The sequence below is a fragment of the Ylistrum balloti genome, unplaced genomic scaffold, assembly GCF_031769215.1.
Source record: "Ylistrum balloti isolate Yb309-2 unplaced genomic scaffold, AGI_CSIRO_Ybal_v1 Utg369624, whole genome shotgun sequence".
NCBI classification, from domain to species: Eukaryota; Metazoa; Mollusca; class Bivalvia; order Pectinida; family Pectinidae; genus Ylistrum; species Ylistrum balloti.
The window spans coordinates 457838-481569 of record NW_026781893.1 but is presented as its reverse complement, the minus strand read 5'-3'; the positions used below and the strand labels follow the sequence as shown (position 1 = coordinate 481569).

General features: G+C 33.6%; 1 pseudogene; it reads right to left on the bottom strand.

Annotated features, from left to right (window-relative positions):
- Nucleotides 1-1050: 1050 nt before the first annotated feature.
- Nucleotides 1051-8919, bottom strand: LOC132551010 (glutathione S-transferase-like; annotated as a pseudogene).
- Between the last annotated feature and the right edge of the window lie 14813 nt (nucleotides 8920-23732).

Genomic DNA, 23732 nt, shown 5'->3' with positions numbered 1-23732 from the left:
GGAGAACTAGGGGAGAAATTTAGGTACATATTACTTAAAACAACAAAGCAGTTATATTATATGTTAGATATTAGATAGCATACTCTGGGGAGGAAAGGACGATGACGATACAACAAAATGGAGTAAACCAGCCTTCGTTTGGAGGTCTATCTCAATATCTGTATTAACATGTCTTTAAACTAAATAGATTTAGGAAGAAAATGTCTATTATCTATTAACATCACACGAGTTTCAAAACGGTACCAAGAAGGTGCACTGAAACTAAAATATCCTTAGGAATCCATCATCCTTAGGAAAGATATCAGCAATATTACGAAGGATAATAAATACTCACCAAATATTTTCGGAATCAGAGCTCGCCATATATGTATATTCCTAGCTCCACGGAATGTTCAATAAAATTGTTCAAGAAACATGCAAAAACCACCTATATGCGTCTACAAAAAAGTTTCGTGGCTTTGCTGTAAAATGCTCCAATTATATCTCAAGGTACAAGGTTTCGATGTTTGTGTTAATGTTTGGTAAATGAGAAGGCAGCTGATAGCCACTTTTGTATAATGACGAATATTTTACTGCACACATGGATAACGGCTGGGAAATGAATTTTCTGCAGAATAAAATATCTACCAGACAGGTATTGAGAATTAAATGTCCATCAATCTGTATCACATAACGGTAAGAATTGTAATGAAGACATTATGTATTCATTCCGATTTTTATCTACTTCCCATACCTGTATTTTGCTATTTATTTTTAAATTCAAATGAATGATCTTTAAACGAACTAACGTTACATTATGCAAACGAACACAGCTCTTCATCACATTATCACTTTACTGAAATGGAAAAATGGAATAAATTTTTCTCCCCTAAAAACAACCTAAGGCTCATTCTTGTAACAAATAACAAATAACTATCACATATTCACATGGTCCTCATATATGTTGTAATGTCTTTACACGTACAGATAAAAGACAGCATATCGTTCACATTCCATTCTTTCCACATATAACGAAGTTTAACATCTACATCCGACTGTATAATGTGAAATTTAAATAGGGCTCTTCAGGCGCTTTGCCAAGTATTGGTTCAATCTCTTGTTCTCTTCACCTTTTCGGCGGTTTGCTTCCAATTTGGGAAAGTCTTGCAAAACATTCGGGTTCAACAAAAGAAATGACGTGAAGATATCGTAACAGGAAAGATCTGCTATTGTCATCTAAAAAAGAAAACAAAAAATAAAAAATGGGCATTCAAATTAAAATTAAAAAAAGAGGAAAACTTTGTTTCATGTTTGCAATATTTTTTGAGTTGAAATAAAAAGGAGGTTTCGGATCGCACAATGTATAATTTCAAAAGTTACGCCAAAGACATGAATTAGTTACAATTTTTAAAATATACTTTTACAAGTATACTTATTGTCATACATAGAACACAATATAAGTCCAGTAATCTAACTACAGTTTTATAAGTGCAACATTAATGACATTAAGAGATACTGGGAATTTTTAAGTTTAACGTAGAGGCTATATTATAGATCTATTTCTTTAGATATACTGGATAGAGTATGCATTACTTAGAGGTTATATGATATATCTATTTCTTTAGAGATACTGGGTATTTCATGTTGTACTTAGAGGCTATATTATAGATATATTTCTTCAGAGATACTGGGTATTTCATGTTGTACTTAGAGGCTATATTATAGATATATTTCTTCAGAGATACTGGGTATTTCATGTTGTACTTAGAGGCTATATTATAGATATATTTCTTCAGAGATACTGGGTATTTCATGTTGTACTTAGAGGCTATATTATAGATATATTTCTTCAGAGATACTGGGTATTTCATGTTGTACTTAGAGGCTATATTATAGATATATTTTCTTTGTAGAGATATATTTCTTCAGAGATACTGGGTATTTCATGTTGTACTTAGAGGCTATATTATAGATATATTTCTTCAGAGATACTGGGTATTTCATGTTGTACTTAGAGGCTATATTATAGATATATTTCTGCAGAGATACTGGGTATTTCATGTTGTACTTAGAGGCTATATTATAGATATATTTCTTTAGAGATACTGGGTATTTCATGTTGTACTTAGAGGCTATATTATAGATATATTTCTTCAGAGATACTGGGTATTTCATGTTGTACTTAGAGGCTATATTATAGATATATTTCTTCAGAGATACTGGGTATTTTATGTTTTACTTAGAGGCTATATTACAGGATTGATGTGATACTGTGCTATTATTTCATACGATAGATTGTGTCCTCAACAAACGATATGTACGATGTTTTCCCTCGCTGGACAGGAATGACAATCAAATGGTTGTGTTGATTGACTTTCTTCGGTACTGACAAAGTACATGTTTTCTCCTCCGTTGGTTTCCATAAAATTGTTGAAGATCCTCGCAAAACTTGGAACAGTTTCATTTACAAATGTTTTCTGAAGTTCCTCCTGAAAAATACAACAGAATTTATAAACAACAAACTAAGTTAAAAAGATACATCATTGGTGACTTATAAAGATGTCAAAACCATTAGTAAATCATTCTTTATTTTCGTTAAGGATGAGCTCCTCTGATGTTTTGACAGGAAGTAAGACGTAACTGAACATAAAATAAATCCCATTATAAAAAATTGGGCTTTGGTAGCAGTATTTACTTTGATATGTAGAGTTGTACATTTAAACTCAAAAACGGGAATTTTTCAGGAAGTATTGAAGAAATTTCGCCTTTTTGATGGCGTGATTCGGTTAATACAGTCAACAATTTTTGGTTGCTAAGACTGAGTATAACTCTGGAAATCTTGTGTAGATTTCAACTTAATTATGCATGAATTATCATCACAAATTACAGATTTCAAATTCGTGAATTCTGACTTGATGAATCACAATCCCTGGTTTTTAGAACCCGAAAACAAATAGTTCAACTTTTTCAAGTATTTTAAAAAGTTTAATACTAGGAGATAGTCAAATAAATAATTTTAATAATTTTGAAACATTTTCGTTGTTTGGTTGTTTTGCAGTTAAAGCCCGTTACAACATTTTTCTTAATATCCAAGTATCATAATCTCATTTTATAATGGTAGACAAAAAGTTATTTTGAAAAAAAAGTTGTTGTGAAAAATAACAGGAAATATATGTTATTCAGGAAAAAAAGAACAATATATGAAAATGAGTTATTTGCTGTTTCAAATATTCATGCTTACTAACAACAAAACGTCTTATTTTCAAGCTTTTCAACAACATAGTATCTTATCGTCAAGCTTACCAACAACAAAATATGTTACCTTTAGAAGATATATGACTGAAGTCACATTCAAGTCTGCAACATGATTGTATATCACATTAATTATTGCAAAGATGGATGGAAGCATGAACAATGAACGAGCTAAATTTTCAGCTCAGTCACGCTAAAGAAAACTCGTAATCAAGAAAAATAAGGTTCCCCAGACGACAGTGCAACGACCATTTTTTCCCTGATCTTCATTTTCCTTTGCAACTTGAAATATTCGTAGTACTCCGTAAACCAAGCACTGCTCCTGACTGCTTTGACTTGCCAGATCTGTAACAGGACACCAGCAGTAATTTGATGAGTTAGTACATTACCCAGTACAAAAATCCTGTGTATTAGGTATTAAAAAACGACGTGAAAATATCAAGTTTTTAATTGTATATATATATATAATATATTACTCGTCTGACAAGCTCTCTTGCTATCATTTTAATCGTACGATACTTTGAAACATTTTGTCTATGAAAGTATTATTTTCTTTGCAATAACTATTACATTTTTATTGGTGCTGGAGTAGGGTGTTTAAATGACTGTATTTTTTTCCACACTGACATAGAGAAAAACTATACGTATTGTAATATCGCTTCCAGCAGAAACAAACATTATATTACACGAATGAAACAATGTATTCAACAGTTCAAGAAATGCAGGTATAACAAGAAAAGTTGATAATATGCCCAAAAACGCTGAGAAAAAATGGTCATGTGAATGATTTTAAACGTTAGTCCCCTCATATAAATATCAATTCATAATTTCATTCCTGAAAAATGTTTTTGTAATAATGAGATGACATTTTATACCTCATACGTAAACCTTACCGAATTCCCTGGCAAGATAACGAGCTAAAGCTAGACTCTGTGAAAGCTGTATTCTATAAACCTCAAGCACTGGCAGCTGCCCTGTGGGCATCTCTGTAAGATAAAACGTAGAATGACGTGTTTGGAATACGAATTGAAATAGTCTTATCATTTTGTATATTAAATTTACAATGATGTTTTGTGTTGTGCACTAGTTACACTGTGCCTTATGGATGATGCCGACAATGTAAGAGGGTTTTCTGGTTCAATAAAGACATCGTATATAGTTATACATCATGGATTTAACAGCCAGGTTATTGTTTTGAATCGCTGACTTTGAAATAACCCCTTATTATTTTATTACTTACTTTGCTTAAAAAGAGGCCAGTCTGATATCGCAATAATGTCATTTTTGTATGTTTGTCAAGCAGTTGTGAATATAAGGAGGGAAAATATATTAATTTATAAGTTGGCATGAGGGACAAACGATTTTTATGAGTCGGCCAACGGGCGACTCTTCAGTGTGTGAGCATATGATACACGCAGATAACACGACCTTGTGACAATGATACTACCTATGCATGCAAAGACATACTCTGTTATATTTACACTATAAAAGGGTGGTTATAGGGCAAGGTTAACACCAAGCTATTGTAAACACGAACACGAAGATGAATGGTTATCACGTAGGTCAAAAGTTAGTAATATATTTATGCGTAGCGCAAACAGCATATATCTTTTATATATTTCATATTGCGTAACGGTGCATGTGAAATCGCACTGATTTCCTTGTTACCAGCAATGTAATTTACTTTCGCTTTATTCGAGTAATCGTACTTCCAACAACATCGAGATTTTCGTTCACCTATGTTACTTATAAAGAATATATATATGTAAAGAAATGAAATATTTTCATATGTATTTGCAAGCAAACTTATGAAAATATTTCACTACTGTGACCTTATTAACGCTTTATTATAGCTTTCCAGAATGAAAAACCTTAGCGGTTTTTAAGATTAAAAGTTGTCCCTTTATCTACTGGATGAATTTGCATAAATTTATGTAAGAGCTTATCAAGTTACAAGGACCTTAACTTCGGTTCACTCTGAGGTAGAGTGATGTCTAAAATACCAATACATTAATTATGTCCACGGGAATCAAATACATAACAAGCTATGTTTCCCTACCAACCAAGGGAGATAACTCTCTACCCCAAGCAGTATGATAAGGATAAGCGTAATGCTTATGATTTACTTTCATTTATTGTGGGATATCGCGAGATAATTCAAGATAATTACATTCTTGCTTCCTCTGCCTATGCTGTTGATTCGGTATACAAGGACTTAATATCTTTATCACATTTCTATTTCAGGTTTTGACTTCAGACAAACATACTTACTTAAAACAAGGGGTTTTTACAAATGCGGATTATGATGATTACAGGAAGTTTTCTGATTGGTGCCATATGAGAAATATTGATATGAAGTTGAATCTAATCGATGTTCGTTGTCATTTCGGGATATCAACATTGTTCTCATTGAGAGATATCATCGATGCAGCCAAAGACGCCTATCCCTCGGAACACCTGCTCTTATTCTCCTGGTACTTTTGCAATGGTCGTGGTGTAAATTCGATTGATTTTCGAACAATTTCAACTACAAAAATTGAATAGAAAATAGTTCCACAATAACGTCGTTTTTTAATAAAATTTTGTAAGACATTTTTAATATTTGCGATTCTTATTATATTTGATGTTGATTTTGCAAGTTTATACAAAAAGCAAATCGCAAAAAGCGGATTCACACTCATTTTTACCGCAAGTGACAGCGACCCAACTTCGTACGCGCCAGACTTGACGTTTGACGAAGTGTAAATATCAACTCTGTTGATGAGGCCAAATAGGGAAATTTAAATGTATTAAGGCAACATCAAACAAAGATTACATACATCGTAATGAATTTATCAAAAAAAAATATTAAACTTAAATAGCTATAGACTCAGTGTTTGCGCTAATTCCTACTCCCGGCGAATTCATCTGTCGTCAGTTGTCATAACGGCGATTTCGTTGCAATAAACCGATAAGGCACATCGGGTCAAGAAATCTTGAGACTGAAGATGGTATACTAGGTGACATGTCTATTCCTGTGGAATTCTTGTATTCAAAACAATAAATATTACTGTAAAGTCATTTATTTTGAAGGGAATTAGTTTTCGTTGATTACGTGAATACTCTTAATCCATGAATTCAGATGACCTAGAACTGTTGATATTAGTATGAATGGATTTATTGAGCTATATTTATCCATAAAATAAAGTTTCCAGGATTTAGTATTAATACAACGAAAATTGAGTCCCATCAAAATGTATGATTACCATGGATTCTTAGTTTTATATTGTAAATGGAATCAGGGTTATCATTGTTTCTATTGTGATGTCATAGCTTGATCACGTGATAGGCGTTGTGACGTCTTAATTGAGAATATAGTCAATTTGTATTAGCCTAATAAAAGGTTTTTACGAATATTTGCAAAAGTTATTTGATAAACTGACTTTCACATTTGTCCTCATTTCACATTTTATTGATGAAACTTCAGTTAGTCTTCATTTACCGGGTCATGACGAGGTTTGATATTTGATAGATCGTTTCATAAGAGTGATATTTAAGTCGTAACATGATTATCTTCTTATTCATTGCAGAAACTCGTGCAACATTTTCGGCATTAAAACACGTGAAATACGACCTAATCTCATTAATGTGACGTCAGGAAATGGCACAGGAATGACGTCAATAATTCCAAAAACACATTTCCGTATTATTTAAAAAGTTTATCATCTAGATTTACATTAATACATTACGTCTCCGTTGTTCAATTACGTTAATGAAACTATCTACCAGGACTATTGATATTCAATTAATCAAAGACCAATCTCATGTGATTGATTCGTAACTGGAAATGTTCGGGTCTCTCCGTCTATCTGTTACTGTAGTCGGGAACCACTCAAGTGATTTTGAATAAGATTGATGTAAGTTGATGTTTGTCACCAGTTGAAGTCATTAATCATTAAAAATGATAATGTTACGGTAAAAATGACTGCTTTGAGAGATGTTTGTTGATAATGTAACATTTACTGAAAGAAATGTTACAGAAAGCTAAAAGTATTCCATTGTTGTAGTAAACATCATACTATCAAACGTCCTCACTTAATAACTTTAATATTCAACTAAACAATGTTCCGTCATCACAACTGAAAATGAACGCCTTCAGAGTCATATATTTGCATAGATATATAAATATTATTAAATACGCTAACAAGCAAGAAGCGACATTCAACCAGTGACAATTAAAATGGCATTATTTTTGGCATGAAAAGACGACCTGACAACGTCATCGTGGCTGTATATCTGTATAAAACAGTAAACTGAAAACAAGTAAGAATTGAATTGTCTTGGTATGGTATATATTTTTCGGTTTTGTGGACACATACAATATCGTGATATATTATGATACAAAGAACTGTCATTAATAACGTCCATTAATGCCATAATAAGACCGTGCGATTCTTCAATATAAAGATAAGGTTGGCTAGTTCAAAGAACAAACTCGAATGTAGGTAGTGTATGTTACTACTACAGTAATGTTTACCTAAATCTGGTCCATTGTGCATATTTACAGTTGATCCGACAAAGAATCCATTTTACCTCCGCTGTTTTCCAAGAAGATTGTTAGGATTTTGGCGTAGTTCGGAATGAACGTTTCCACAAGATTCTTTTTTATTTCCTCCTAATGAACATATGTAACACCACATTAACCTTAACTGATGTGTAAAAAATACTTATTTAAATACTGATTCTGCGGACGAATGAAACAATAAAATCAATGAGTATGAAAATTCTCTATGGCATAAGCAATATGTGTGTGATTTCTACAAAACGTTGTTCTAAATTGCATGTTTTTGAACAACTGATTTTTTTTTTTTTGCAGGAAATTATATATAGATAATATATAGATGCACTGTACCTTCTTCTCCTGGTCTTTCTCAAAGTACCACTTGACGAAGGTGGTAAGACCGTCCGCGCCAGTGTCAATGACCTGGTCGACCAGACACTGTTCCAAAGAGTCTTTGTCAGCCACACACGTGAACAGTAAACAAAATATTAAATAAACCGGTCAGTCATACTTGTATAGTAAACAGAATATTAAATAAACCGGTCAGTCATACCTGTATAGTAAACAGAATATTAAATAAACCGCTCAAGTCATACCTGTATAGTAAACAATATATTGAATAAACCGGTCAGTCATACCTGTATAGTAAACAGAATATTAAATAAACCGGCCAGCCATACCTGTATAGTAAACAGAATATTAAATAAACCGGTCAGTCATACCTGTATAGTGAACATAATATTAAATAAACCGGCCAGCCATACCTGTATAGTAAACAGAATATTAAATAAACCGGTCAGTCATACCTGTATAGTGAACAGAATATTAAATAAACTGGTCAGTCATACCTGTATAACAAGTGTGAGTGATGCTGACAGCAATAATTAGGGCAGTGATACGGTTGATGAGTTTTAGGTAAAAAAACATTCTTTGCGGGAAATTGTTCTTTTTGCAGAATTCAAAAAAACATTAAACGTACATGAAGTAAGAGAGAAAATGACATGAACTACATTACATTAAATATGTTTGCATGCAACCTAAGCGTATCACGCCTTATCGAATTCCCTGGCTAGATAATGAGCTATAGCTAAACTCTGTGACAGCTGCTTTACATCCACCACCAACACTGGCAGCTGCCCTGTGGGCATTTCTACAAGATTAAAAGAATCATTATGTGCATGGAAAAAACATTCATAATGAAACGTACCGATGAAAACCATTTCAACGACATACCTACAGAAAATCCTACAGACCAATCGAATCACTCAATGTCACTCAAAACTGCTTCAATATAGGTCAAACAAGAGGTCCACGGGCCTTAATGGTCACCTGAGGTCTTCAGGTCTTTGTACAGTTTTAGAGTCTGTACATCAGTCCTAGGAATGGGGCAGACAGAATAGAACTGATCTAGGCTTACTTAAAAGGTTTTAATTGTTAGTAAGTTTGAAATATTTCAATTGAACAGAACTAATAACTATTTTGCTCATGTCACCTTGAAAGAGGATCAAGGTTATTCATTTTCACATAGTTGGTAGCCCTTCACCCCAACATGCTACAGCCCCACTATAAACACTCTGGGTCCTTGGTTATTGAGAAGAAATAGAAAATGTCAATTGTTTACGACGGACGACGGAGGACGCCGAACAACAGTCGATTGCAGCTTCGTCTCAGATGACCTTAAACTTTTTAAGCCAGAAAGGTATACAGTTGAATCGATATCTGAATGATACAATTAATGAAATCAAATCGGTCAAAATCTTACTCAAATAAAAAGGGACCATACCATGTGCTCTGTGTAAGACGTAGGACCTTTTAAGCAATGTTACACTGACCATCACTACCAGGCGACACTAATGTGATACCATCATTGACAACTATGAATGACCTTAGCTTGTATCTGTGTCTATGTTATCATGTGATAAGGGAATGTGTTTATTGATAGCTGTAATAGAAGTGACATTAGCATAGTACTTCCGATTCGCCCTTTAGACCAACACCTTAGTTTAACGAATCATTACATATAAAACATCGAAAAATAATTACATCACAAACCTTACAATGAATAACGACAGTAACCAAAATTCTACAGATACATGTAGTTAATCATGAGGGAAAAACAAAACAAACACACAAATATATTTCAAGCACCTTTGTCCCCTCCTCCGCTTTTATGTCACCTGTGCTTATGTGCAATTGCGCATTCATAATTATAGATAATAAATCAAATAAAAATGTAACTTTTAGTACGCAAACAAATCACCACGGAAATAATTCAAAACTCGAAATCGACATTTAAGTTCTCGACTTTAGCACACTGTAATACTGTTTCACGATTTTAATGTGTATGGAGAAATTTTTTAAAGAAAAACTTGGTTTTCACGCCTGGGTGTCTCAAGTGTGTCTAAAGAAAAACAGGTGTAATTATGGCGCTTTCAAAGTTTCAAAGCCAATTGCTCGCTATCCGTATTCAGTGATATGAGAGACAACTCTAACTTGCTATCCAAAAATGTTTTAAAAAAACGCTCGTTGTCGATAATCGTTCGTCGGCTGATTTTGGAATTTCAACCTCAACTGGTACACACTACGGGCATTCTCTCCCTAAATTACAGTGTTTGTAATGCTAATTGCATATTTACAAATTAAGCACCGTTGTTGATTATCTATGAATCAAACAGTATTAAGTAGATCATGATTAGATCCATTACGTTTATCGTTCAACTAAAGTCTTAGTTGACCGCGTTATCATCAAATGTATAATATGTCGGCGAATGCCTAAGTGGATGACGTCATAATCACTGTTACGTAATCTACTCTTACTTGAATACCTGATTTCATTACATGATATGTGCAATGTTGGGTGTTTGAGATGTAGGTTATGTCAATATTTAATCTTTTTATAAAGTGTTTATAAAGAGAACGACACATTGATCTGTTCTGCCATTTATATTCCATACAACATAACTAAAAATGTTACAACAGGGGCCATAACTCATGGACATGAAGTATAGGTAGCGCAACACTAAGTGTAGACTATACTATTACAATATGTTATGACACTCCACCAGTGACTCTTTTGGTAAATAAAACTACTAATTAAGCTCCACGGTGAATATCAACAAGGAAACTTAAATTTCGCAGTGATTAACAAGTTTGGATCTGCAGAAGAACTTACACCACTTTGTACTTTGGTACAATACCGCATATTGTGAAATATTTGGGTAGGATAATTTTTTTGAGAATTTGACAAAGTACGTTGATGTGTTTATTCATGTTTTTCGAGTGGATTTATTCACCCTTTTTAAAAAATAAACACTGACATTTGTCCAACTTACTCTATATTCATGTATGTGCCGTCCATCATGATTATTTGCTTTAGGCCAGTGTCATGTATCTAAATTAAGATAATCCAGCATCATCCGAAATGTAACGAAATAAAAGAACGTAATGGCAGGCTCAAGCCAGCAGATAGGAAACTGGGCTGTAAGAATATTCCATTGTTTGTATATAATGTTAGCAATACAGTACACAATGTGAAACAATTAAAACATAAGCGTATGAACTGTATCCTATACATTTTGTATCATCCACATTACTTGATATTTTTGATAAATTGTTCATATTATTTGTACATGTATGTAAAACATTGCTTAACACTTTTGTTCGTATAGCTTGTACACGTATGTAGAATAAGCCTATTTGGATGTTAACTTACATTATCTGAAATATAAAGTTATTCGAGGCCGTGTTCGTGTATCACACACAGCATATCAATATAGATAACAACATACTCGGGTTTATGATGCTGGGTCATTCATTAATGTCTGACAAGTGATACTCAGGACCTCTTATCTGTTACTAAAAAGGCCCATGTGATTCATTAAAAAATAGTTTTCCATAAAGTAATGAAAATGATGAATTCAAATGCAACATAAAGCCCATCGATTGTATATATTAATCATTATTACTAAAACAAAGATTTCAATATTACAACCCGCGTGTTCATTCCATATGTAAGTTCTTGTGTTTTGTTTTGTTTTTGTTTTTTGGGGTTTGTTTTCATCTTTTTATAAATTACCGATTTTGATGATATTGATCTCTAAGCATAAATACATATACTCACTTCAAACGAGCATCACATTCATTGTTATCGTAGTGACATCACTACATAAACTTACATTTATGGAATTGATACAAAATGATGCAATTGGTACTGCTGTTGAATTCCCCTGGCTCACTTCGACTGAGCGAAACGGCAAACATTTTCGAGCATGTTAAAATTTCTTTGTCTGAAGTTGCTGATTTTGTCGCCGATGTTCTGATGATTCTTAGCGATGTGATACCGTAGCACTATAGTTCTGATTCCATTATTTCGACTTTTGGGCTTCAGTTTAGCTCAGCCGTGCGAAATCGCCAAGGCGTGATTGCGCGTAATACAAATATAGAATCAAATACTGTATAGACAATTAATGAATTAGACATCATACAAATGTTAGTAGACATGGGCCTAATCTTGAAGCCTTGAAGGAGATAAAAAGAATCATGACTGGTCGGCAGAAATGATATGTGTAGTAACCCCAAACCTTTAATCAATTTCATAATAATCAATATTGCAGAGTTTCCAATGTAGAGGAAGTAAATATTTGTATAGATTGAATAGGCCATTAGAGTGAAATACATTTGATATAGCTCTTCAAAATCAATGAAAAATTATTTATGTGGAAAAAAGAGAATTCATGTTGAATTCCCAACCATAGAAGTCAAAAAAAGTTCAGAATGCAGCAGTAGAAATTAGCGAAAAGCAGTGATCAAATGATGTTTTGTGTTATCTTTTGTTAATTTTACTTAGCATTGGTGTCAGAAGTGGAACAGTTATATACTTATATACTAGATAACCAGTGATTTAACATACTCGAAGTCTTACCTTATCTCCGACTAACCATCCCTTGTTGTCCAGTGTTTTATCGTCACTTTTCACATATTTAAGAACCAAGTTATCACCTAATGCGGCCACAATTTCTTTCTGTTATAGAATATATACACATGAGCAACAAACATAACCAAACCACGATAGTAATAGTTTACACACGTAACAAAGCAACAATAACAATAGTTTACACACGTAACCAAACAACAATAACATTATTTACACACATAACCAAACAACAATAACATTATTTACACACATAACCAAACAACAATTACAGTTTTTTACACACAAAACCGAACAACAATGACATAGTTTGCACACGGCAACAGACATCAACAGACTTGGGGAACATATAGAAAAATCAACATAAACATCATGAAACAATATAAATATCATATATCAATATGAATATTATGTATCAAGATAACATCATGTATCAAAATAAACATGATATATTAACATTATGCATGTGTTTCAGAAAAACAAGTGACAGTGAACGTTAAACGTTTATAATCACCAAGCAAAGCTTGGCCACATTAATTGTTTTTCAAGGGGAGAGGCGAATTTTTCATTTCTCCAAAGGTTTTCTGGAGAAGCGCACGTGTGCAAAAATTCTTTGTGAAACACATGTAGAAGACACATATCTGTTCCCTTCATCATAAAGATCTAGAGATGAAGCAATATAATATAGAATCGTCGTTACGTTTATTGTGACACTGTACAGTTATATAACCTCGTGTTGTCTCGATTGGGCTATAAGGTTTTCTCAACCCAGTTTGATCTACAGGTTTCTTTTCAACACAATTCTGGCTATAAGGTCTTTCGAAGTCCAATTTAAGCTATAAGATCCTTGTCAACAACATTTGTACTAAAAGATTTTTGTTTTGACATTTTAGTTTCACCTACAAGGTCTTTTTCACCTAATGCGAGCTATAACGTGTTTGACAGTCCTAATTTAACTATAACGTCTTTGTAAATCAATTTAGATTTATTACCATCAATTGAAATGGATAGCATTGGTTTAACTTCATCAAATAATTTGATGACATCAATTGGTCATAATTAAAAATGCAAGAAAAAGATTGCACGCAAAAATATCAGGTTTACGACAAAATTTATGTTCTCTAGCGCTTCGCTTGCTATCAAGGATTTATTTTTAAAATATTTTCTGAGTCCAATGATATTTACGTGTTAAGGTTATTTCTTTTTTCATTTTAGTTAATGATATTGATTACTTACAATTTAACAACTACATGTCATACTAACCATGTTTCCTAGTGACATATCGTAAACACTTCCCCATTTACTGTGAATATAGGCAGCGAGCCTTGTGGCATTTCTGAAAATGAGGAAAACAAACTTTACCATGAATCGAACAAAAAAATCAATGTTAATTGCATATATCATTTAACGACAAATTATATTACGTTATACGATTACTCCAACTAACATTTAACGACAAAATATCAATTAAAATTAAACATTAATACCATATCATTGTATATGTATATGTACACTGTATATGAGAAATGACTTTTTGCAAGACCACATAACATGCGCTTACCACATCCGATATGTACTACATTTGTACCGCCATGTAAATCAAGGTCAAACTACATGATGCATCACTCTCAAGCAGGAAATGTTTATAAACAAATGTCAAAAACATTTAAATTCCCATCGCTCGTGGAATATTTACCAAATTAGACCATGATGACTGCAGTTAAAAAGTCTAAACGTTGAACTGCATCCCTTGAAACCATGAAGAAGACGAATAACAAGCACACAACATATACATCTTAGAGTGATAGTGGGTCTTTACCAGATTCGCATTCTACAGGGGGCGCATATTTATGCCTTAGCACTACAGACACTTTGGCGAGAGTCGTACACCAAACTGCCAGGACAGCGTCTGACGAACGTCATACCGTATATGCATTCATAGAATTTGTTACATGCCACTTCCTCATCTGGAAATACATTGAAGAAAACTCCTTTCGGACAATTTGGAAGAAGTCCTCCGCCGTTCTGTTGGATGTCATGTACACTTCAACAAGAGCCACTTGTCTCGAGTCCCCAATTCTCGCAGAATTCTTTCCAAAGAGGTCTTTTTCAGTTTCCACGTGCTACCAATCTATCGTTGTAATAGACTACGAAACTTGATGGGTTGGATGTTGTGACATCGGAGTGAGGGCCGTTGGCTTGACCTTTACAGCTAGGGTACCGCATGGCACGCGGTGAGCAAGTCTCAGGAGAATGGAATTGGCTACGGTTTTGATAATAACCTGAAAAGAATGGATGCCAAAACATCAGAGACATAAACAGCATCACCGATTTGTGTATCATTTCAACAAAGATACTGTGGTGATGTCCTTCTTCGCTGGTGATACGAAAAAGTAAAGATACTCTGATAGAAATGTAAATTGAATAGGTTTATTGAATTTGGGGTCTGTGCACCTTCCCATCTGGTTTTGGACATTGATGTTGACTAGTTTCGATTTTCCTCAGTCGCTTATAGATTTCAACGATTATGGTTCTTAACATCACTGGTAAGTCCTGTATGCTGTAGCTGTAGTATTATTTGGTTATTTTGTAGTGTATCTAAATTTATAGAATGGTGCTATACACATGTGCTTGGTTTACTGCTAGCGTACAGCCAGTTATGTTAAGGTGGGGTATCTATAAAGTAGCTGGTGACTCCTCAAAGAGCAACATGCAGGAGGGTCGTTGCCTGTAATTAAGGGTAGTGATTGCGAGATCAGGGGAAACTCGATTTCACATCATAAGGGGACAAAATCATAAAACGCAACTGTATCGTTCCAGTCGTTTTATCAAAATCCTACAAAATATGTACCTCAATATCGAACAAATCCCAATGTAGAGGAATAATTCGTATACCTTTGGAGTTAGATTATCTCCTCTAGAACAAACAATAATATGATCTTGTAACACCAATATAACCTACATAGACAACACTAGTGCAGTAAAGGTGATATGTCTTGCCCAGAACACAATCACGTCTGATATTCAAGGAAGCTTGAATAGTGGTGCAGTACAGCTGACACTCTTATTCATGGGGAATGGCGGGAAGTTCATCGCGACATCCAGTCTGGCCTGTTGTAATTGATGTTGCGGGATAAATTTACATACTTATACCTCAGTGACATAATATTGTTAATGTATACCTATCAAATCGTGAGATACAAAAATGTACTAGATTACACTATATATAACCATTGATATACAGATATTATAAAAATTATATCACAGTCGAAGGAACACAGATGATAAAAGAAAGGCTACCTTAATATAGAAATACTTCATTGCATACCATTCTAATTTGCAAGTAAAAGAACAATCTTTATGTTGGAAATCAGACAACATAATTATCGTAATTTCTTCATGAACTGCCGAAGCTCTGGTGGTCTTACTTTTGTATGAAGTATATGAAGACGAGGAACAGTCATCGTGTTCTTGTCCCTGCCACACACACATACCAAGCACCTCACTGAAGACCATGTTCTGGCCACTGGTTAACACTGGCTTAGCAGACAATCGTCCCCAAGCACAGTGCAACCCAGTGTCTGTTACATAACCAACGGTGTCATTTGCACAGACAGGTATTGCTTCCACTGTAGCCACACACAGTAACAGATATATACACAAAATCAACGGTGATCGTTCTGGTCCCATGTTGTTTACTATGGAAATGTTTATCATCCACTCTTCCTCTCGACTTTGTGACTTGTTGAGTTTAATACTTTTATTATTATTGTTTTAATCGGTCAATATTTTTGCCACACAGCACCACAAGGTTATTGAATTGAAGGTCACTAATGTTTGTAAGGATATGATTCTACTAAACCTAGATTTATATAGATACAGTTCAAGTTGACACTAAGGAGACGACGCTGATGAAAAGATTAATTTAGGAGATGACTACTCACCATGAACGCTACAGGCGAAACGGTAGTTTCTTAATACTAGAGTGACCGGTAGCTTCATATAGTTCAATTATGGTTTGTACGTGGGAGGCGTAATAACATTTAACCTAACCATCACAAAACCAAGATTTGTTACAGAAATTGACAACCGCAATAACAAAACAGGCTGTGTTGCGTTGTAATGTTTGTAGGAACGTTCCCAGGTATCTATCCATCTCATCTGTAATACCGCATGACCGTTTGTGGTCTCGCGGGGATGACATTTTCGCTATCTCACGTTACTTTATAGTGATAACGAACAATTAATTAGTGAAATAATGCGAATGATACTGACACGTGAACTGCAAGAATGGACTGAATTAAACAGGACACAATGCATACATGTACTGGCTGAAATTGACCTCATCTAAATTTGGAAATGTCACGGACGTTCATATTACTTTTCCAAAAGGTAATGTTAAAGAGTTGAGCAAGTCCAGTCATTGGTAATGTAAAACCATTTTGAAGCAATGAAGGGAAAGTTGTATGTAGAAACAATATAAAACTCACCTCATTGACGACGAAATATTATACGTAAGCGAATTTCCTGCAATATTTCAGCAACATGGCGGTTATTCAATGAGCAATCGGTGATTTTTTATCATTACACATCTTAAAGCATTTAGTTCGTTCACGATAAAATGTAACAATTCCATCCCCATGTTATGTTTTGGTCCTTGAGCATCACTCATTACAATTCTTATTACCGGCGAAAAACATATCTCATCAAATTTTCCATACATTACTTGGACCATATCATATTTTTTAATTATCAAATGTAAATATGTTCCTGAGTACGGTATATATTGCTCATTAACTATCATTCTATCACATACTGAATTGCAAAAGAAAATATACAGAGAGAAAAAAAATAGTGTTACAAGCACAATGAATATCCAATATTGTTTTTAACAAAGTTTTTTTGTCTCGTGACAATATCAAGGGCATATCATTTTTTCATTTTTTCTTCTCCAATCCTCGACCAGATGTTCGTCTAATTCTGATACAAAATTTCACAAGAGTTTATTCAATCCCTAACGCCACAGGTTAACATGTGTAACAAGAGTTCATCAAAATGTTTATGGACAGCATTAATAATGGAAGATGTAAGATCCATCGGTACATTTGTATAATACTAATTATATAGCTGGACAGAGGTGATGATTGAAGGTATAAGATCCATCGGTACATTAGTGTGACAATAATGATTTAGATGGAAAACATTAATGATGGAAAATATCTTATACGTTAGTACACTTATATTTGTACTTCTTATATAAATTAACAGAGTTGATAATTGAAGGCATTTATATAGTAATAATTAAAGATTTCGATTAAAGATCAGTTCCGGTAATAACAGAACAGTATTCCATATTGTGAACATGATTCGTTATTACGATCATAAAAAAATATTGGAATTCATCACCGATAGAGTTTATAACAAAGGATACGAAATGCTGACCTTTTATGAGGTTAAGTTGGAAAATTACTTAATGATACCGTATACCACGTCCTGATCATGAACTCATGATCTCTAAAGAAACTTAGCACCTCAGCTGTAGATCTTGTGTCCCCCTTTTTCGGTGTGTTTGCGTGGGGGGGATGGGAGTTCACATTGCAAAAATAATTAATTTCCATAGTAACCTTTCATGTTAAGTGAAAAAGACGTGAAAAGGCAGGGGATTTCCTGTCTGACCATGTTAGTTTTCCACGGGTAGTCCAGTATCTAGTGTTCTCACATATAAACACTCCTTATACGCTTCAATCTTGGCCTATTATAAAAATTTGAATAATTTGTTTCGCTGTTGTTTTTTATTATAAAAGTTTCACTCTTTAAGAATTCATGACGTTTTAACAAAAGGTAATTGATTTTGTTTGATGTTTTTATTAATTATCAACATAAAATCAATCTGCATCTCTTGATGTGATCGTGCGTCAGAGGTAAATTACACGTAGGTGTCGTGTTGTGTAAGTTATAACAAAATTATATTATTTATAATGTTCCTTTTGAACATAAAATGTAAATATATCAGAGAAAATTCTGTATTTTAGAGAAGAATATACTTGTTTTCTGGTTACTATTCATTGGAGCTGAGATTTAGTAGCTGTTAACGACAATCTGATTCAAATTCTCCCCAGGCAAAACATAAGTATCACAAATATTCCCGACAGGTCGTCTTGGTATATCTGTAATTAAATGTTTTATTCTTAATAACAAATGTCGTGTATGTCAACACCCAGGATTTTATGGAACACCGTAAATAAACATTGATAGGATGGTGGAATTTACAAGACTGTAAATGCAATGTAACTGACTGGGAAGACAACGCAAACAAATCCCGAACTGTGTCCTGTTTACCACGGAATATCAACCAATGACGTTTGCCTGTCGTTTTATATGTTTATTTCGATAGATTGATAAAATATAACGCATTAGAACAACATTGTTTAAGCCATATTCAAAACTACCGCTATCTTATTAATGCTTTAATATGTTAATTATACAATAACAAAGTTTCTGACGATTTTTTAGAAAAAAATATTTTTTATTTTCAAACATTCATGTACATGTAATAATTTAGTCCTGTTGTATTACAACTGACAAATTTTCGAGATTACGCAAAGGATCTCTTTCAGGAACAATGGAATTTTTTTCTTATCTGCGAAACGGTTGAAAAATTGCTGATTTTCATTGATTATTTATATTTAGTTTTGACATGAGAACTTGCAGCAGAATTGACGTATTCAAAACTGACACCCTATAACTACGTATCTCATTGTTTAACAAATATTTTGAGGATATACAAAAATGATTTAAATTGAAATACTAATCTTTTGGCTTTGAAATGACACCGTTACTGCTTCTCGATTTTCCTGAAATATTCACCAAATGTTCTTAAGATAAAGGGCTAAATAATATATAAAGATTTTTGGTGCACTCAACTGAAAGTCATACTTTTTCAGTTTGTTTTCTATGTTACCTTTTTTGGTGATGTTTTGAGACATATTTATCACCAAATTGTCAAACTGACCCTTGTTAATCAAACATTACAGATGAAAGACAACTAAACACTTCCAAACGTAGCACAGGCCCTATGGACCTTTTGATTTTTTAAATCCTATGTCATGGATAGTTACTCAAGGTGCTATAAATATCTCCCATTTTATCTAATTTGATGACTGAGCAAATTCCATTGTTACTGAAAAAAACCATTGGAAAATTTCACGGACTCGTTTTTTGCACTACCGATTTGCAACATTATGCAGTATTAGAAACATGTTATGTGGTAGTACTTTTTTCTGGCATATCCTTGCCTTCACGGGTTACTAAAGATCACTTAAATCAGTACCTTGACGGAACATAAACATACTTGGACTCAGTAAATATGATGTGTCATAACGAAAATATGAACCACGCGAAAATACTTATTTATGTAATCAATACATTAGCAAAACCGAAGACACACCTCACATCAATTTCTGACCATCTGCTGCGGAAGCTGTAGATCACTGGCTGTTAACGGGTCACAAAACTATTCTGAAGTCAATTGTGGATTCCAATTGTCTACTACACGTGAACAGAATAAATAACAATTGTGGACAATATACTTGTATATTTTGTATTCTATACAGAAATATTTTATATTTGTTCACGAAATGACTCATAAAGTGTAGTTAAAATTAGACATCACTCGACTGATACTTTTGTTGAATCAATCAAATTATCGCAATTGAATCCTATCATCATAAAAAGAAAATTGAAATCAAGGTATATCCTTTTTCAGATGGGTATATTAAATCGAAACACATAGTTTTCTTTGAAGTAAAAATGCCAACATGATGATATTCTAAAAAGAATACATAAAAAGAATATAGGTCAAATTTTTCCTTACTTCTCTGTTGTCAGCAAAGTCACGGACATTTTGTATTCAAATCAGATATAGCTTTGAAATTAATAAATGATTAATTTACCATATGTGACCATAATAGTATTCATTGAAATACTTTTTCTTAAACGTTCGCGGATAACGAATGAAAGAACGATGTGCGAGGTCCTGAAAAACCCTATTTGACATTGAATACTTTACCACTTACGTATAAGGCCACAAGGTCACGAGTGATGCTATTAGATATGAGGCGTAACCGGGTATATAACAGTAGGATTTTGTTTCTTAACAACAGATCCAACCTCAAGGTAGGTATACAAAGCTGCATAATCTGCAGAAGAAACATTTATTTACATTATCAATGTACTCAAAAGTTTCTCCTATTTTCAAATTTCTGCGATAGAAACTAACAATTTGGTTTTTGTTTGTTTAGACCATTATGCGTTAATTAGCGATAAATTAAGTAGTAACTTTGGCGTTCAGAGCCGTTCGTTATAGTGTAATAGTATCTTTATTAGTCTCCTTTGTTCTAATTTCACCCTCACGTTCATTTGTAATTGGTTTGTTGAATGTTCTAATTTACAATTCTTCTTTTGTGTATTTAAGTACACGTGTCTTTTTCTCTTGTTCTTAATGTCTATTTAAATCATCTGAGTGTATGTAAATGTTTCTCTGTGTTTCCTGTGTCTTTTTCTCCTATTCCGTGTGTATATTGTGATTATCTAATTATTTGTTTAATGTCTCTCTGTCTTTCCTGTGTCTTTTTCTCCTATTCCGTGTGTATATTGTGAGCATTTAAGTATTTGTTTAATGTCTCTCTGTCTTTCCTGTGTCTTTTTCTCCTATTCTGTGTGTATATTGTGAGCATTTAAGTATTTGTTTAATGTCTCTCTTTCTTTCCTGTATCTTATTCTCCTATTCCGTGTGTATATTGTGAGTATCTAGGTATTTGTTTAATGTCCCCCTTCCTTTCCTGTGTCTTTTTCTCCTATTCCGTGTGTATATTGTGAGTATCTAGGTATTTTTTTAATGTCTCTCTTTCTTTTCCGTGTGTTTTTCCCCTATTCCGTGTGTATATTGTGAGTATCTAGGTATTTGTTTAATGTCTCTCTTTCTTTCCTGTGTCCTTTTCTCCTATTCCGTGTGTATATTGTGAATATCTAAGTATTTGTTTATTGTCTCTCTGTCTTTCCTGTGTCTTTTTCTTCTATTCCTTGTGTATATTGTAGTAACTAAGTATTTGTTTAATGTCTCTCTGTCTTTCCTGTGTCATTTTCTCCTATTCCGTGTGTATATTGTGAGTATCAAGGTATTTTTTTAATGTCTCTCTTTCTTTTCCGTGTGTTTTTCCCCTATTCCGTGTGTATATTGTGAGTATCTAGGTATTTGTTTAATGTCTCTCTTTCTTTTCCGTGTGTTTTATCCTATTCCGTGTGTATACTGCGAGTATATAATTATTTATGAACTGTCTCTCTGTCTTTCCTGTGTCATTTTCTCCTATTCCGTGTGTATATTGTGAGTATCAAGGTATTTTTTTAATGTCTCTCTTTCTTTTCCGTGTGTTTTTCCCCTATTCCGTGTGTATATTGTGAGTATCAAGGTATTTTTTTAATGTCTCTCTTTCTTTTCCGTGTGTTTTTCCCCTATTCCGTGTGTATATTGTGAGTATCTAGGTATTTGTTTAATGTCTCTCTTCCTTTCCTGTGTCTTATTCTCTTTCCGTGTGTATATTGTGAGCATTTAAGTATTTGTTTAATGTCCCCCTTCCTTTCCTGTGTCTTGTTCTCCTATTCCGTGTGTATACTGCTATAATTATTTGTAAACTGTCTCTCTGTCTTTCCTGTGTCTTTTTCTCCTATTCCGTGTGTACATTGTGAGCTTAAGTATTTGTAAACTGTCTCTCTTCCTTTCCTGTGTCTTTTTCTCCTATTCCGTGTGTATATTGTGAATATCTAAGTATTTGTTTATTGTCTCTCTGTCTTTCCTGTGTCTTTTTCTTCTATTCCTTGTGTATATTGTGAGTAACTAAGTATTTGTTTAATGTCTCTCTGTCTTTCCTGTGTCATTTTCTCCTATTCCGTGTGTATATTGTGAGTATCAAGGTATTTTTTTAATGTCTCTCTTTCTTTTCCGTGTGTTTTTCCCCTATTCCGTGTGTATATTGTGAGTATCTAGGTATTTGTTTAATGTCTCTCTTTCTTTTCCGTGTGTTTTATCCTATTCCGTGTGTATACTGCGAGTATATAATTATTTATGAACTGTCTCTCTGTCCTTCCTGTGTCATTTTCTCCTATTCCATGTGTATATTGTGAGTATCAAGGTATTTTTTTAATGTCTCTCTTTCTTTTCCGTGTGTTTTTCCCCTATTCCGTGTGTATATTGTGAGTATCAAGGTATTTTTTTAATGTCTCTCTTTCTTTTCCGTGTGTTTTTCCCCTATTCCGTGTGTATATTGTGAGTATCTAGGTATTTGTTTAATGTCTCTCTTCCTTTCCTGTGTCTTATTCTCCTATTCCGTGTGTATATTGTGAGCATTTAAGTATTTGTTTAATGTCCCCCTTCCTTTCCTGTGTCTTGTTCTCCTATTCCGTGTGTATACTGCGAAAATATAATTATTTGTAAACTGTCTCTCTGTCTTTCCTGTGTCTTTTTCTCCTATTCCGTGTGTACATTGTGAGCTTAAGTATTTGTAAACTGTCTCTCTTCCTTTCCTGTGTCTTTTTCTCCTATTCCGTGTGTATATTGTGAGTATCTAATTATTTGTTTCATGTCTCTCTTTCTTTCCTATGTCTTTTTCTCCTATTCCGTGTGTATATTGTGAGTAACTAAGTATTTGTTTAATGTCTTTCTGTCTTTCCTGTGTCTTTTTTCTCCTATTCCGTGTGTATACTGCGAGTATATAATTATTTGTAAACTGTCTCTCTGTCTTTCCTGTGTCTTATTCTCCTATTCCGTGTGTATATTGTGAGTATCTAGGTATTTGTTTAATATCTCTCTTTCTTTCCTGTGTCCTTTTCTCCTATTCCGTGTGTATATTGTGAATATCTAAGTATTTGTTTATTGTCTCTCTGTCTTTCCTGTGTCTTTTTCTTCTATTCCTTGTGTATATTGTGAGTAACTAAGTATTTGTTTAATGTCTCTCTGTCTTTCCTGTGTCATTTTCT